Raw genomic sequence first — 15,372 nt, 5'->3', positions numbered from 1 at the left:
ACCGTATTTGAATTTCTAAGTTACCATATAAATGGTTACTTATTTAGTATTTACAAGTCACTATTTGGTCTCTATTTCCGTAATTTTAGTCACTAAAGTCACTACTATTATTTCGCATCAGCACTACCAGCCCTGAGCGTGAAGTTTCGAATCGGTTCACTGAGGAACCAACTTCGGCCAGCACTGGATAGTGGTCCGAGCTGAGTTCCTGGTAGGTGATAGGTTGAGCGATGTTGTTGCCCATGTTGCTGATGAAGATATCGATAGTAGCGTGAACACCGGACCGACTCAACCGGGTGGGAGTGTCCGGACTCAAGATGTTGTACTGCGCTTCCTGCAGGTCGTTGTTCAGGATGGGGCTGTTTTGATTGCGCCGACTGTTGCCTCAAGCTTGATGTTTGGCGTTCAGGTCTTGACAATATCTCTTCGCAGGTCTGTTGTCGACCCATCTCTGATGTTGACTTGTTTGGGATAGTATGCCGCAACGATGGTGATGGGGCCGATAGGAGTTCCTACTTAGAGCGATGGCCACTGATCCTCCCCCGGTGCTGGTTCGATCCAGCCTCACAAGCTGAAAATTGGGAAGGAAGACGTTAATCTCAGGCTTCAGGTGCGTTTCGGTGATAATGGCGATATCGATGTTTCGTTCGTTTAGGAATTCAACGAACTCGATGCCCTTGCTCCTGAGCGATCACGCATTCCAATTTGCAATTTTGATGGCTTCAGGGTTCATACTTAAGTACGCTGGATCATGATGACTTCTGAGTTCCGGCGATGTAAGCAGAGTGTCTGCATTCTCGATCACTGGTGAAGTGGGAGCATCTAAATGCTACCACGATAGCCCCGGAGGTGGTTCTGCTCGTTATTGTCTGGTACTCTTCTGCGGCCAGGTTGATTCTACGTTGAGGCTTTCATGCGGATAGCAATGAACTAAGCTCGCTTCGGACATGCCTTGCTGGTTGCTCGATGTGCTGCACCATAATTGGTACATTTGGGGTCTGCTTCCTCCAATAATTCGCAGGCATTAGGTGCGTGTTGTTTGCCACAATTGTTGCAGCGAAAAGCCATGTGGCAGTTTCTCGTTCCATGCCCGAACGGCATGCAGTTCGCGCATTGAGTGACATCACGGTGGACTGGCTTGAACTGCTCTCAAATCACCAAGATGTGGAAAAGGGCCCGAATGTTGAATTCTTTTCCAGATACATCTGATCACGGTACTTACGTGAAGCGTCATGACGATTCATCTTGAAGATTAAGATCGCCTTGAGTTCACGTTGCTTCAATTAATCCGACAGTGTGATTGTTTCCATGTCGGGAAGGCCATGCAAGACCACCTTGACCGGGTCGTCTCAATATCGTGGAAGAAATACTCCACGATTTTCTGTTTCAGCAACCCCTTGACGGCCTTGTAGTGGTTCATCGCTGGAACCATCAGCTTGATACCTTCAATACACATGCGCATCGTACACTTGAGACCTTTCCCAATGTGAAAATCGAGTTTCTCCTATCGGGATCGTTTCCCAGCCGAAATATCAGTCGCGTCAACACGCGGTGGTTTCCCCTTGCTGGGGTCGTACGATACTTCACCAAACACCGCGAAAAAAAAAGCGCGAAAACTACGGCAAAGAACTATCGAACAACTCGAGAAAGCGAGTAAAAGCCGAACTGTACTGCTGACGGTCAAGCAGAGAATGACCAGCACTGCAATGTGGCTGGCGTCATTATTAACACAATCAGCTTGCCGGCTCCGGTGGTGTAGTGGTAAGCGTGACTGCTTTTTCACCCCAATGGGTCTGGGTTCAATCCCAGCCGAGGTCGCTGGGATTTTTCTGAGGCATACAAATCTCTGGTCATGTCTTCCTTCGGAAGGAAAGTAAAGCCGTCGGTCCCGCTCCATGTGTTATGTTTGTTGAATGGGTGCGATCCTACGCAGGTGTGGAAGCTGCGTTCATGCACATTTGATTGCTGTCAATGGATAGCAACTGATGTCCATCGGTGATTGGCACTAGATTTCGGAACAGAGACCGACGTTAAATAAAGGAAATAAAATGAAGTAATGAGCTTCCAGAACATGAACAGTGAGAATATTCAGCTCAACACATTTGGTCCATATTAAGCAATTTTGTTGGCATTTGTCATCAAGTAGTATCATAAATATATGCAGTCACTCAAGCTCAAGGTCCAGAATTAAGGATGATCCATTAAGAATGTCAGTAATGTTTAAAATCGGTGACAAACATTGCATTAGGTATAGGAAAAACCTTTCGATGTGGGGTTGGAAATGGCGATTTGTTTCTTAGTTTCCCGTGGCTCTATGCATAAATAATTCGAGAAAATGTTCAATCCAAAAGCATTTCTAGAATGGATCGGGAGTCCAACCGGTTGCCTCAATTTTAGTAATACCGTGCCTTTAACTGGCTAAGACATATTAGACCCTACTTCGAACATCTATCGTTTTAAACTAGCTCACTAATTATTGCAGAGGCGAACCAGCCATAAGCTGAAAGCCTCTTTGACAAAGAAAACTAATTAACTAACTAACCCGCTAATTCGATTCCTTCTCGAACCGGTGGAACTTTTCCCAATAAGTTCCCTACTGTTCTGTTGGGTTTTGGGTATGTTCCGCTGTCTACTGTTAATTGCTCGGTCTGTGTATCGTCTTATTGAAGACGACGCCAAGAGTCTTTGTCTTAATAAAACGCCATGGCTAAATATATCTAAGAAATTTCATCTCAATCTTATAATCGTGAAAATTTAACAATTTAAGTCTTTTTCTTGATTTCAGATGAAGTATTGACATTGGGTTGTTAGCGGAATGCTTAAATAAAACAGCTAAAAAATGTTATCTTCCGGTAACATTGGTATCCATGACAGATACGTATTTCGACAGTGTCATTCCCATTAAAAACATATTAAAATCTAACCCCCTTAAGTACTCATCCCCGCCTCATCCAGTTGATTGGTCTATTCTAAAAATACTAGGATGGAAGTTATGAAAAGCGTTTTGTTTACGCTCATATCAATTAGATGTTTCTCAAAGCATCACTTAAGATAATGCCAAATCGATATAAAGGATGACGTAAATCGCGGGACCTTATAGCCTTTCCACCAAAGCCACCGTATTAGCAATGAACTTCGCTTAAACACGGTACATAACGCTCAATCTTCGTCAGGATTTTGACGAGCACAAAACAATCATAAATTCTTTTCCCGAGCGGATTCAATTTCTACCGGACAGAACAAAAACAAAAGGAAAAACGATGCATCAGTTTCTCTTCCCAATTTTACGACTGATTGGCGAAATCCGTTCCATCCAACCAACCGACACTTTTCTCCGCAAGAAACCAATTTTTCATCGTGATCTTTTTTTTGTGAAAGACAGCTTTCTTGCTTCTTCCCACCGTTCTCAGTCTTGGTTCCGCCCAACCGATAAACGCGACTAGTCCTAATACCTTTGCAATAAACGAACACAAAGGTGCAAGCAGCCAGCAACCACCGAGCTCAACACATTATTGACATACATCAAGGTTGTTTTTCATCGGACCAACCGAACAGAGAAGCTCGGTAAATTTTTTAAGGATTACCGCATATGAAACCCGTTGAACTGCTCCTACTATCCCTATCTCTGTTCAACCACCTACGCCATATGGCGTATGGGAGTCGTTTTCCGGACGTTCCTTATTTTTGCTACTGCATCACAAAGCAAGCAGAGTCATTCTTGCTGTTCTATTCTTCGGAACGTCCTTACTCCCTGTTGGCTAAAACCGAAAGCCTTTCAGGCACGCCGGATGTTGTGACCACAGCAACTTTTCACACCGTTCTTCATGGGGCAGTTTGGGTAGAAGAAGGGTGGATGGGCAATATGCCAAAAATGCTTTGACTCGTTTTTCTGCCTCCTTGAATGGGTCCTTTGTGAGCGAACACATGAAAGAGGGCGAAAGTGAACTGTTGAGATAACGTCGACCAACTAGCGGGTAGGGAGGGATTTTCGCTTTAAAGAAGGATAAAAAATGGACGCTCCTGCTTGTGACTACATTCCCAGGGGAATGGAAAGAGGTACCTAAGTCGATTTTTCATAGAAGTGCTATCGAGGGTGCTAGTTGCAAGCGATCCAGCGATAAATAATTAAAATGTAATGTCTATAAGATGATCAACTCAATTTGTTTTATCTTGTTTTGGCTTCCGAAATCGGGGTTAAATCTTTCGCCGCTAAAGTCACACGCGTTGCACATATGAGGAATACAGTAGTGACCCGATTTTGCCAGCCCCATTTTTGAAAATCTTTTCTTGTGTTCTACGAAGCGAATGTGCTTTGCACCAAAGATTACCTTTAACATCCATCGTGAAGATGAATGAGGATGATTTTGATTTACGATTATGTGAAATTATTGAAAGTTAAAAGGAGACAAAGTCGGATCATTACGGTACATATTTGAAGTTCAAAGAAAAGATTCACTTCCAAGAGCAGCAGAGGTACAAGAATGAGCGGATCACGTCAGGGCCAGGTGAAACGATAAAAGTCAGAATGATACGTATATGTGTACGCTTCATGAATGAAATAAATTATTCGGTTTATGGCAGCCGGAGAAGACACTGGCAGGTACAACACGGTACTTTCCAGTTGAAAGACTCCGACAATGGCGTCGACGACGATCATGATGGCTTCTGCTCGGTCGGTAGGTGGTCGGTTGGATTTGCACCCCTGCCAGGAAGCTTTCCCGGCAATAAAAGGGCTTTCGACATTCGCTCCTTTTCTCTCAGTTGTTAACTTCCACCGTTGTTGGTCGTCATGCCCCATTTGCAGTAGCAGTACCACCGAGTGATGTCATATCGCAGATTGTCCGTATCCCTACTTGGCTCTATGCGGAAGTTTATGTGTTTGTGCACGGTATGGAAAAAGAGGTTATTGTCAAAGTTGACTACTGTGTGAAAACCGATGGTTTGAATAAACGCTGATGGTTTGTGTAGCTGTCATTTGAGGTTTGTTAATTATGATTCACTGGATATTACGACCTGACATTTAAATAATGGATGCAATTTGATTGCATTGCTCACCAACAATGTTTCTTTTTTAAGATGATTATGATGATGGCTGTATCCATCGGGATACAAGTTCCTAAAACTTTTCAAATATTATTGAATATGATCATTATGAGAGGTTGCCACAAACACCGCTAACCGCTAAATCATTCCGTCTCGTTACTTTTTCTAACGTTAATTACAGGGCTGGAAGTTTCTAGTATAAAGTCTAGTCCAGTCTAGTATTCTAGACTGGAAGTCAATAAAGTATTTTTTTCGTAAAATGATCAGTAGATGTGACTTTGACGAAGGCAAAATAAATTTTAGTAGTTCCATTAATGTTAGGTGTTGCAAACATATCGTCATGCTTGGATCCGTTCAATCCAGGTAACTGCATTTTGTTGTTTGAATTAAGGTTTGAGTTCGATGTTTGGAGATCGAAACAAATGTAATTTTTTAAAGGTTGTATCGAATTCAATAATTTTAATAAGAAAGCGTGAAGTTCAGAGAGGGGGGGGGGCACTCAACCAAGAAAATCAGCAATTAGTCGAACCAGCCGGAAATAACCGGGACTTTGGCTGCTGTCCTAAAATATGTTTGCGTATATTTTGACCGCATTCAGTTAACTACATGTAGTTCCTCTGCTGTATGCAGTGTCTGATTTTATCGTTTACCATTACAATCAAGAAGTAGCGCTTCAACCCAGTTCAGATTAATTGCGTTTGTTTAAGTAACGAACAAGCTTGCTTATTGCCTTTTTTGCAATATAGTTCTGATATACGGTTGATATAAAGTGTGGAAGCCTTATATTGCAAACAAAAATGTGATTAGTATGCTATTAGCGGGCTTGGTGAGTACTTAACTTAACGATGCAGTGAATCATAAAAAAAGTCTAAGTTTCAGATACTTTGGAGCGTCTTAATTTATTTGAAGTCCTGAGTCGGTTCTACAGATCAGACTTATAATGGAATCTGATTCGAGCCATGCAAGCCAGCTTTTCCCTTTTGGAGAGTTTTCTTAGACCGGTATCATAATTAGCAACTTAATGTTTTTTTTTCAGGGTGGCTTATTGGGCCTGCCCCAACCCCCTGTCTCACCGGGGGACCATCGTGAACAGCTCTGTTTAGAGTTCCACGCTGGAACTAGGACCGTGATCAGCCGCTCCTAACATGGAGAACGGACACCGTTTTGAGCCACACCTGTATGGTAAACAGACGCTAGGGTTTGGTGAAGCATTTCCTCTATCACCGTACTATGGTTACCGCGCCAGTGTTCGCGTAGCACCTCGTGACTTTGCTATTACCGGACTGGCAACATTGCCCAGGCTACGCTACCCAGCTGTGTCCATGTTTCAAGTAGTAGTCTTTTGTTAACATAAAGGGTGATACGGTCAAAATTTGGTCAAGGGAAAACGCGTGTAAATCGGTGAAATCGTTTCGTTAATTCTTTTTCAAGTTCAATTAGTATAAAATTCAGGAAAAATATTCAGTTAGGCTTCCGCTTTTCCAAATCCGAATTGCCGGGCCTTACGCTTGACCCCTGCCATCAGATTTTGTACAGCCACCTTGTCCACCTTCTTCGCCGCAGAAAGCCAGTTTGCCTTGAACTGCTGCTCGCCCTTAGCAGTTTTTTTGGTCTTCTTTAGGTTCCGCTTGACAATAGCCCAGTATTTCTCAATTGGGCGGAGCTCTGGCGTGTTGGAAGGGTTCTTGTCCTTGGGAACCACCTGCACGTTGTTGGCGGCGCACCACTCCATGGCCTTTTTACCGTAATGGCAAGATGCCAAATCCGGCCAAAACAGTACGGAACAACCGTGTTTCTTCAGGAAAGGCAGCAGACGTTTATTCAAACACTCTTTCACGTAAATTTCTTGGTTGACAGTCCCGGAAGCTATGAAAATGCTGCTTTTCAAGCCACAGGTACAGATGGCTTGCCAAACCAGATATTTCTTTGCGAACTTTGACAGTTTCATGTGCTTGAAAACATCTGCTACCTTTCCCCTTCCTTTTGCCGTATAAAACTCCTGTCCCGGAAGCTGCTTGTAGTCGGCTTTGACGTAGGTTTCGTCGTCCATTACCACGCAGTCAAACTTCGTCAGCATCGTCGTGTACAGCCTCCGGGATCGCGCTTTGGCCGTCGTATTTTGTTTATCATCGCGATTTGGAGTCACTACCTTCTTGTAAGTCGATAGTCCGGCTCGTTTTTTGGCTCGATGCACGGTTGTAGACGATACACCCAGCTTATTTGCGGCATCTCGGAGAGAGAGGTTAGGGTTTCGCTTGAAACTACCGGCAACTCTCTTTGTCGTCTCAGTGGCTTCCGGTTTTCGATTTCCCCCCGATCCAGACTTCCTGGCTGTCGACAAACGTTCCCCAAACACTTTAATTACATTTGTAACGGTTGATTTGGCAACTTTTAGCGATTTTGCCAATTTTGCGTGCGAGTAGCTCGGATTTTCGCGATGCGCGAGCAAAATCTTGATACGCTGCTCTTCTTGCTTGGACGGCATTTTGACAACTGAAGAGTGAATTCCAAAATCAAAATAGGAGCAACATTCTACACACACACACCTTCAAAATGAGGGGTGTTCAGGTTTTTTAAATGCAAAATTGAAAGAAATACGTCAAGTTGATATTGACCAAAATTTGACCGTATCACCCTTTATGACTCGGGGAGGCGTGAAGTAGGAACTTGTGAGGACCAGAGCTAGGTATTCCGCTCCTTCCAACAATACCTAAGTCTCTAACTTAATAACATCTTTGAACTGGTTTCTGGTCTAGAGTAAACTGTCTAGTGGTAAATGTATTGATTAAAATAAGTTCATAAATTTTCACAGAAAATATATGGTGTCATGTTCCTTATGTTGGGTCATTCCGAAATAAAGCCCTTTTCAAATTTGTTTCATCAATTTTCAAATGGTGCTTTGTTTTAAGGTCTAATCTTTCAATCCATAGGCCCACATAGGAGCAATTTCCGCTATAAAGTGTGATTTACTGGTTAAACTAGAGATCACTACACTGTCTTTTTTTTTTACTCTTTATTTGTTCCAAATTCAAAATAAATTACATTTCATTTTAACCTAGGTGCTCCAGTTACTACACTAACTTACCAGCCTTAATTGTTATGATATATATCTAAGTATTTTTACATTGTTCCTGCCTTGGCAATTCAGTATTTTAAACAGGTTTTTTCTCAACATTCGAAATTCTATGTACTTCGGTAGTACTGCACCAGGGAGGCAACTTCAAAATCATCTTCAGAACTTTGTTCTGAATCCTTTGAAGTGCTTTTTTCCTGGTACTGAAACAACTAGACCATATTGGCACAGCGTAAAGCATGGCTGGTCTTAAAACTTGTTTAAGTATTAGAAATTTATTCGTCAGGCAAAGTATAAGAAGATACAAACATTTTATATATTTGTTACATTGAATACCCTCAATGTGATCTTTAAAAGTTAATTTTTGGTCAAGTACTAATCCACGATATTTCACTTGGTTTGACCAGAAAATTGAAAATCCGTTCATAGTGACTATGTGACTACTACTAGGTTTCAAACACGAAGCTCTAGGCTTATGTGGAAATATTACAAGTTGAGTTTTGGAAGCGTTGGGAGAAATCTTCTATTTTTGTAAATAAGAAGAGAAAATATCTTAACTTTTCTGCAGTCTGCTGCAAATAACACGAAGACTCCTTCCTTTAGCGGAAATGCCTGTGTCATCAGCGGCAACCCTGAGGCAAATCAGGGATGTCCGAAGTAAAAATGTTATACATTATAAGCCCAAGAATGCTACCCTGAGGAACTCCTGCTCTGACAGATTTCAAATTTTGTTAATTTACCTGCAGAGTTCTGTCAGTTAAATAATTTTGAACTTATTTCATAATATAAAGTGGAAAGTTAAACTTTTTCAATTTAGCAATCAAACCTTCATGCCAAACACTGTCGAATGCTTTTTCTATGTCTAGAAGAGCAACTCCAGTTGAGTAGCCTTCAGATTTGTTTGAACGAATTAAATTGGTAACTCTTAATAGTTGATGAGTAGTTGAATGCCCATGGCGAAATCCAAACTGCTCATCTGCAAAAATTGAGTTCGTATTGATGTGAAGCATCATTCAATTTAAAATTATCTTTTCAGAAAGTTTACTTATTGAAGAAAGCAATTTTATTGGACGGCAGCTAGAAGCTTCAGCTGGATTTTTATCTGGCTTCAAACTTTTACATTTTCCCGTTGATCAGGAAAGTATGCCAAATGGAAACATCTGTTAAATAATTTTACCAAGAAAGACAAGGTACTCTCTAGGAGTTTTTTGATGAGGATATAGAAAACTCCATCATCACCTGGAGCTTTCATACTATGAAACTTTTTAGTTATAGACCTTACTTCGTCCAAATCAGTCCCCCAGGAATCATTAAAAATATTTTCCCGAGAGAAAATATTCAGATAATCTCGAGCAACCTGATTCTCAATAGGACTAGTAATTTGGGTCTTACTAGTCCTATTGAGAAAATGAAATTATGGGAACTCTGAGGAACTTTCGTTCCTCAGGGCAGAGAATCGCTTTTTAATTTGTTTTTGCAAATCCCGCCAGATAACTTTCATGGCAGGATCGCGTGTTCTTTGATATTGTCTCCTACGGACATTTTTAAGACAGATCAAGAGCTGAAGATCGGCGTCTATTATAATTGAATCGAATTTAACCTCGCATTTTGGTACCGAGGCAGCTCTTGCTTCAATTATAGAAATAGTCAGACATTCAAGAGCATAATTAATTTCATCTTTGGTTTGCAAAGGAATGTTTGGATCGAAGTTATATTCCATAAATGTCCGATATTGCTCCCAATCAGCTCTATGGTAATTGAAAGTAGAGCTGTTGGGATTGGAAATTATTTCTTGAGATATTTCAAAAGTTACTGGAAGGTGTTCAGAACCAAAGTCAGCATGGGTAACCAATTGGCTACAAAGTTGACCTGAATCAGTTAAGACCAAATCAATAGTTGAGGGATTTCTTGCAGAAGAAAAGCATGTTGGGCGGTTTGGATATTGAATAGTGTAATAACCTGATAAAATAATCATCAAACAGAATATTACCATTGGAATTGCTTTGAGCATTATTCTATGAGCGGTGTTTTGCATTAAAATCACCAATAATGAAGAATTTAGAAGGTCACCCTTGAGAATATTATTTTGCTGGCCTACGCATTGGCATGTCAAATAGGTAGCCATAAACGTAAGTTGTCAACAGAAACTCCCAAAGTTTCAAAAACTTCGATTTCAAATGAAGAAAGAATTTTATGTTTGATTCGTCTATGAACAATGATGGCAACGCCACCACAGGCTCCATCAAGACGATCATTTCTATAAATGAAATAATTTGCGTCCGTCCTAACCTTACGGTCAGGTTTAAGGAACGTTTCAGTTATTACGGCAATAAAGGGTGATACGGTCAAAATTTGGTCAAGGGAAAACGCGTGTAAATCGGTGAAATCGTTTATTTAAAAAATCAAATTAAATTTCTTTTTCAAGTTCAATTAGTATAAAATTCAGGAAAAATATTCAGTTAGGCTTCCGTTTTTCCAAATCCGAATTGCCGGGCCTTACGCTTGACCCCTGCCATCAGATTTGGTACAGCCACCTAGTTCACCTTCTTCGCCGCAGAAAGCCAGTTTGCCTTGAACTGCTGCTCGCCCTTAGCAGTTTTTTGGTCTTCTTTAGGTTCCGCTTGACAATAGCCCAGTATTTCTCAATTGGGCGGAGCTCTGGCGTGTTGGGAGGGTTCTTGTCCTTGGGAACCACCTGCACGTTGTTGGCGGCGTAACACTCCATGGCCTTTTTACCGTAATGGCAAGATGCCAAATCCGGCCAAAACAGTACGGAACAACCGTGTTTCTTCAGGAAAGGCAGCAGACGTTTATTCAAACACTCTTTCACGTAAATTTCTTGGTTGACAGTCCCGGAAGCTATAAAAATGCTGCTTTTCAAGCCACAGGTACCAGCCACAGGCTTGCCAAACCAGATATTTCTTTGCGAACTTTGACAGTTTCATGTGCTTGAAAACATCTGCTACCTTTCCCCTTCCTTTTGCCGTATAAAACTCCTGTCCCGGAAGCTGCTTGTAGTCGGCTTTGACGTAGGTTTCGTCGTCCATTACCACGCAGTCAAACTTCGTCAGCATCGTCGTGTACAGCCTCCGGGATCGCGCTTTGGCCGTCGTATTTTGTTTATCATCGCGATTTGGAGTCACTACCTTCTTGTAAGTCGATAGTCCGGCTCGTTTTTTGGCTCGATGCACGGTTGTAGACGATACACCCAGCTTATTTGCGGCATCTCGGAGAGAGAGGTTAGGGTTTCGCTTGAAACTACCGGCAACTCTCTTTGTCGTCTCAGTGGCTTCCGGTTTTCGATTTCCCCCCGATCCAGACTTCCTGGCTGTCGACAAACGTTCCCCAAACACTTTAATTACATTTGTAACGGTTGATTTGGCAACTTTTAGCGATTTTGCCAACTTTGCGTGCGAGTAGCTCGGATTTTCGCGATGCGCGAGCAAAATTTTGATACGCTGCTCTTCTTGCTTGGACGGCATTTTGACAACTGAAGAGTGAATTCCAAAATCAAAATAGGAGCAACATTCTACACACACACACCTTCAAAATGAGGGGTGTTCAGGTTTTTTAAATGCAAAATTGAAAGAAATACGTCAAGTTGATATTGACCAAATTTTGACCGTATCACCCTTTATGCACGTTATGAACTCTCAAAAAGTTAAATAGCTCGTCTTCATTATCTTTAAGAGATCAAGCATTCCAATTTAAAATATTTAATGCTTTAAAATCCATTACTGCATTTCGCGGGGCGACCCCGGCGTAGTGGTTAACATCCATACCTCTCACGCCAAAGTTACGAGTTCAAATCTCACCCCCGGACAAGTCGCGAATGACCCAATAGTGTTAAAGTGACAATAATAAAAAAAAAAAAAAAAAAAATCTGCATTTCAAAGTCATGACAATATTGTTTGCAAATTTTACTCCAGTTTGAATAGCATCAAACATGGAGTTAGATTTAAGCATATCAGAAATCATGTCAATTAATGATTTCTGAAAAAAATCTATTTAAGGGGCAGTAATGCTTCCTAAGTCAAAAATGTCAAAATGTCCGTTAGAATTACGTTGGTTAGTATTTTGATTTCCACCCGCATACGAACATTGTTAGCAGCGAGGGGAGTAGGTATAGATGAAAAATTTGAATCAGGGGTGATATTTGTACCTACGGGTACGAATGTAAAATTTGTTCCTCGCTGACCGTTGTTAATAGCAGAGGAACTTGTACCTGGTTGGAAACGTGGAGCGTTTTCTACCCGACGCTTAGAACGAAATTTTTCACTAGACTTGAAGACGAAATAAAAATCATTAAAATCCCGTTGCGCGAATCGCCAGGACGGGATTTCATTTTCATTTTGATTACTTAGAGTGCGACAACTCCAAGTAATTTTGCCAGTTCATATTTGATCTGATCCAGGAATTCACCACTGGGCACCCGTTCAGTTTTGGTGTCGTAAGTAAAAAATTTGTGCTGCTTCTCAGTAAGATACTTGAGAAGACGTTTAAATCCGTCCAAGGTTTCAGCCAATACACGGAATTCACCCCGACGTCCAATTTGTAGTGAAAACTTAACTTTCACGAAGTTCAAAAGTTCCATGCGAAGAGCATGGAATTCGGAAGTTGTTTTCGCAATAGGGGAAATCGTTTCCTTCTTGGCATTAAGACGGGAAAGTTTACTAGAATTTTTCTTGGATGATGGATCATTCTCATCATCCGTGAGCAAATCAAATTGATTGCTCAAATTAATTTAATCAGAAGGGGGATGAAGAGTTTACCCTTATCTTTTGCGCTTAGGCACCATGGCGGCAGTAAATTTTTATCCAAATCGACTTCCAATCAGATTACTATAAGAATCTGAAGGATCGAAGAGGAATTTTCCAAATCGATATCCAAGAAGGATTACCTCGGGTAGGGTTCAAACAAGGATCGAAGAGGAATAAGAGTTGAAAAGGAAGAAATTTTGCAGGTTGAGCACTGAAAAGTGCTGTTTAACTTTGTTGTAGCTTTAGATAGTAGTAACACTTCCTTCATCAAAAAGCAAATTGATCCGCACGGCAAGAAAGCACGATGCGGACTGAACTACACCGTATTAATAATACCTTAGGTACTAGGTTGAAAATTCAAATTGCACTTTAACAGGGATTATTCTTTTTTTTTTGATACTTTTTTACTCGAGAACACATTACAATCAAATTTCATAAAAAAATAATCGATTTGTAGTTTTGGTCAACTCTTCGGGTCAAATACTCTATGTGGAGTGGCGGTAAAATTCACGTATTGAACAATTGGAATATGGTGGCTACACTTTGAGTATTCGTTATCCCTGGGTGTGTGTCTTTCTTTTCGTCTATGTTACTTTATAATTACAAAGAAAGAAAGGCTAGCACATTTTAAGTTTAACTGTATTTAACTTTGTGGATTTCAGAATGAACTCATGGCGTGTAGAGTTATCAGATATCTCTTAAAAGAGCAATGACGTGAGTTAATAAAATGCCCTGAAGTGCGTCGCAATCAACGAACGATTGTTACAACATTTTTCAATCAATAAATGTCACTATTGGTAACTTTTTTTAAAATCACTATTTTTGTCATTTTAGTCCCCAAAGCACTACTATTATGTCACATACCACTGCTGATAGAATTTACACTCGTTCGGCAACCTGTTAGTAACCGATGGTGATTATTCTGTTTGAATAGATTTTTCCATAACAACTCAAATTTCTGCCGTTGAAACACTGAGAAGTCAATTAGCAAAAAATTCCATTAATCGTTAAAAATTCCCATAATGCATACAACTTCCATTGCGCCACGAAATCGGCACCCATTTTCCACTGACTCTTCGCCAAACGTTGCCGTGTGCCGCCAACACAGCCAGATTTGATCCGCAACTCGAAACATTTTCCCCGTAGGAACAATATGAAAATATGCTCTCATATTTCACATCTGAACCAATATCCCCCCCTTAGGCAATTGTCAACTTTCAACGACCGGAAAAAGTTTGAAAACGACGATTAAGCGCCAGGCTATGCGGTATATGCGTGTGTGAAAACGAGTTTACTCCGATATAATAATAATGATAAAGAAGTGAAGTGAAAATCCAACGCACCAGCAGCAGCAACAGCACGTGCTACACGGCACCCTTCACCCTCCCTTCCCATCGTCAGTCAAAACAAGAAAAGCGAAGGAGGAAGCCCATCTCATAATGAAGAGGAGAAAATTAATGAATCGAAAATTATGAAATCCAATAATAATAAATTATGTGAAGCAGCCTGGCGCAAAGAATCTATTACAGTGAATTTATTTTCTCGGAAGGCAGAAAGTAGCCTGTGAACAACAAAGTGGCTGAACGGGAAATCGGAGTGGAAGAAAACAGCAAAAGTTGTTGGAAGTCAGAATATCAACAAGGCTTCTGCTTCGGCTGCCCGAGGGGTGGCAGGATGTGGGTGGCCACTGCTGTGGTTCCCGGTGGTCGAGAACGATGGGTCCGACACCAGAAGAACCGCCCAGCAAACCGCTCTCGTTGTTGTTGGTCCGGCGTGTAGAAGAGAATGTCTGAAAGTGCTCGTGGGAAAAATATGAAACGGCTCGGAGTTCGACGAACTTGCGTGGAAATTCTCCTGGGGTTGGGAAGCCGCAGATGAAAAGCAGGAAAATAGGCCTATTGGATTGGGGTCTACGACGGCGGGAGTAACGAAATTGATAACTGCCGCCTTTTATTTTGCTGCTACGGCCCCTATAATTGTGTTGCAAACGAGACGTTGAAAACATGGCAGAAGAAACTTTCCCGGGGAAAATTGCAGCAGATAATCGTGCATTCAAGCAGTAAATGGTTTTAACACGGTGTGAGCAAGGGAGTGCAAAAAAACCGAAACAGTGAACAAAAAGCTTAAAAGTCTTAAAAGTGAGAACCTGTTGGGAGAGTGAAATGTGTAATTTGAAAAGTAAAATAAACTCCCACCGATAGTGAAATGCAGAAATCGTGTTGAGAAAAATTGCTTTTCAGGATTTCATTCGACTACGGTAGCGTGAGTTGAGTAGAGGAAATCAGCAAATCTGAATTTCTTCCACCGAAAAGGATATCACAGTCAATTGTTCTTCCATTCTGTTCGCGAAGCACGCAACTAGCCCTTTTTGTCCATCGTTCTCTCAAAAAGCCAATATACAAATTCACCCCAATATGTCACTCCGGTGACACTTGACAGAGGTAAAACTTTAATTTAATCACACCATTATTTCGTTTCTTTTCTTTTTCCATGACC

At 41.2% G+C, this 15,372-nt stretch overlaps 1 protein-coding gene across 10 annotated transcripts in view; it reads left to right on the top strand.

Annotated features, from left to right (window-relative positions):
- Positions 1-15,372, top strand: part of Lar (tyrosine-protein phosphatase Lar) — a 571,867-nt gene that overhangs the window by 233,469 nt on the left and 323,026 nt on the right. For 3 of the 10 annotated variants that reach the window (XM_065228156.1, XM_065228157.1, XM_065228158.1), the window contains exon 2: positions 14,080-15,317. The exons of the other annotated variants lie outside the window; for them this stretch is intronic. The gene's annotated coding sequence lies outside the window, so the exon portion shown is untranslated. The remainder of the gene's footprint in view (positions 1-14,079; positions 15,318-15,372) is intronic. 10 annotated transcript variants of the gene reach the window in all.

The sequence above is a fragment of the Ochlerotatus camptorhynchus genome, unplaced genomic scaffold, assembly GCF_037179485.1.
Source record: "Ochlerotatus camptorhynchus isolate MF236.1 unplaced genomic scaffold, CSIRO-AGI_Acam_v1.1 ptg000284l, whole genome shotgun sequence".
NCBI lineage: Eukaryota > Metazoa > Arthropoda > Insecta > Diptera > Culicidae > Ochlerotatus > Ochlerotatus camptorhynchus.
Note: the sequence above shows the minus strand (reverse complement) of the source record. Positions and strands in the feature narration are given on the sequence as shown.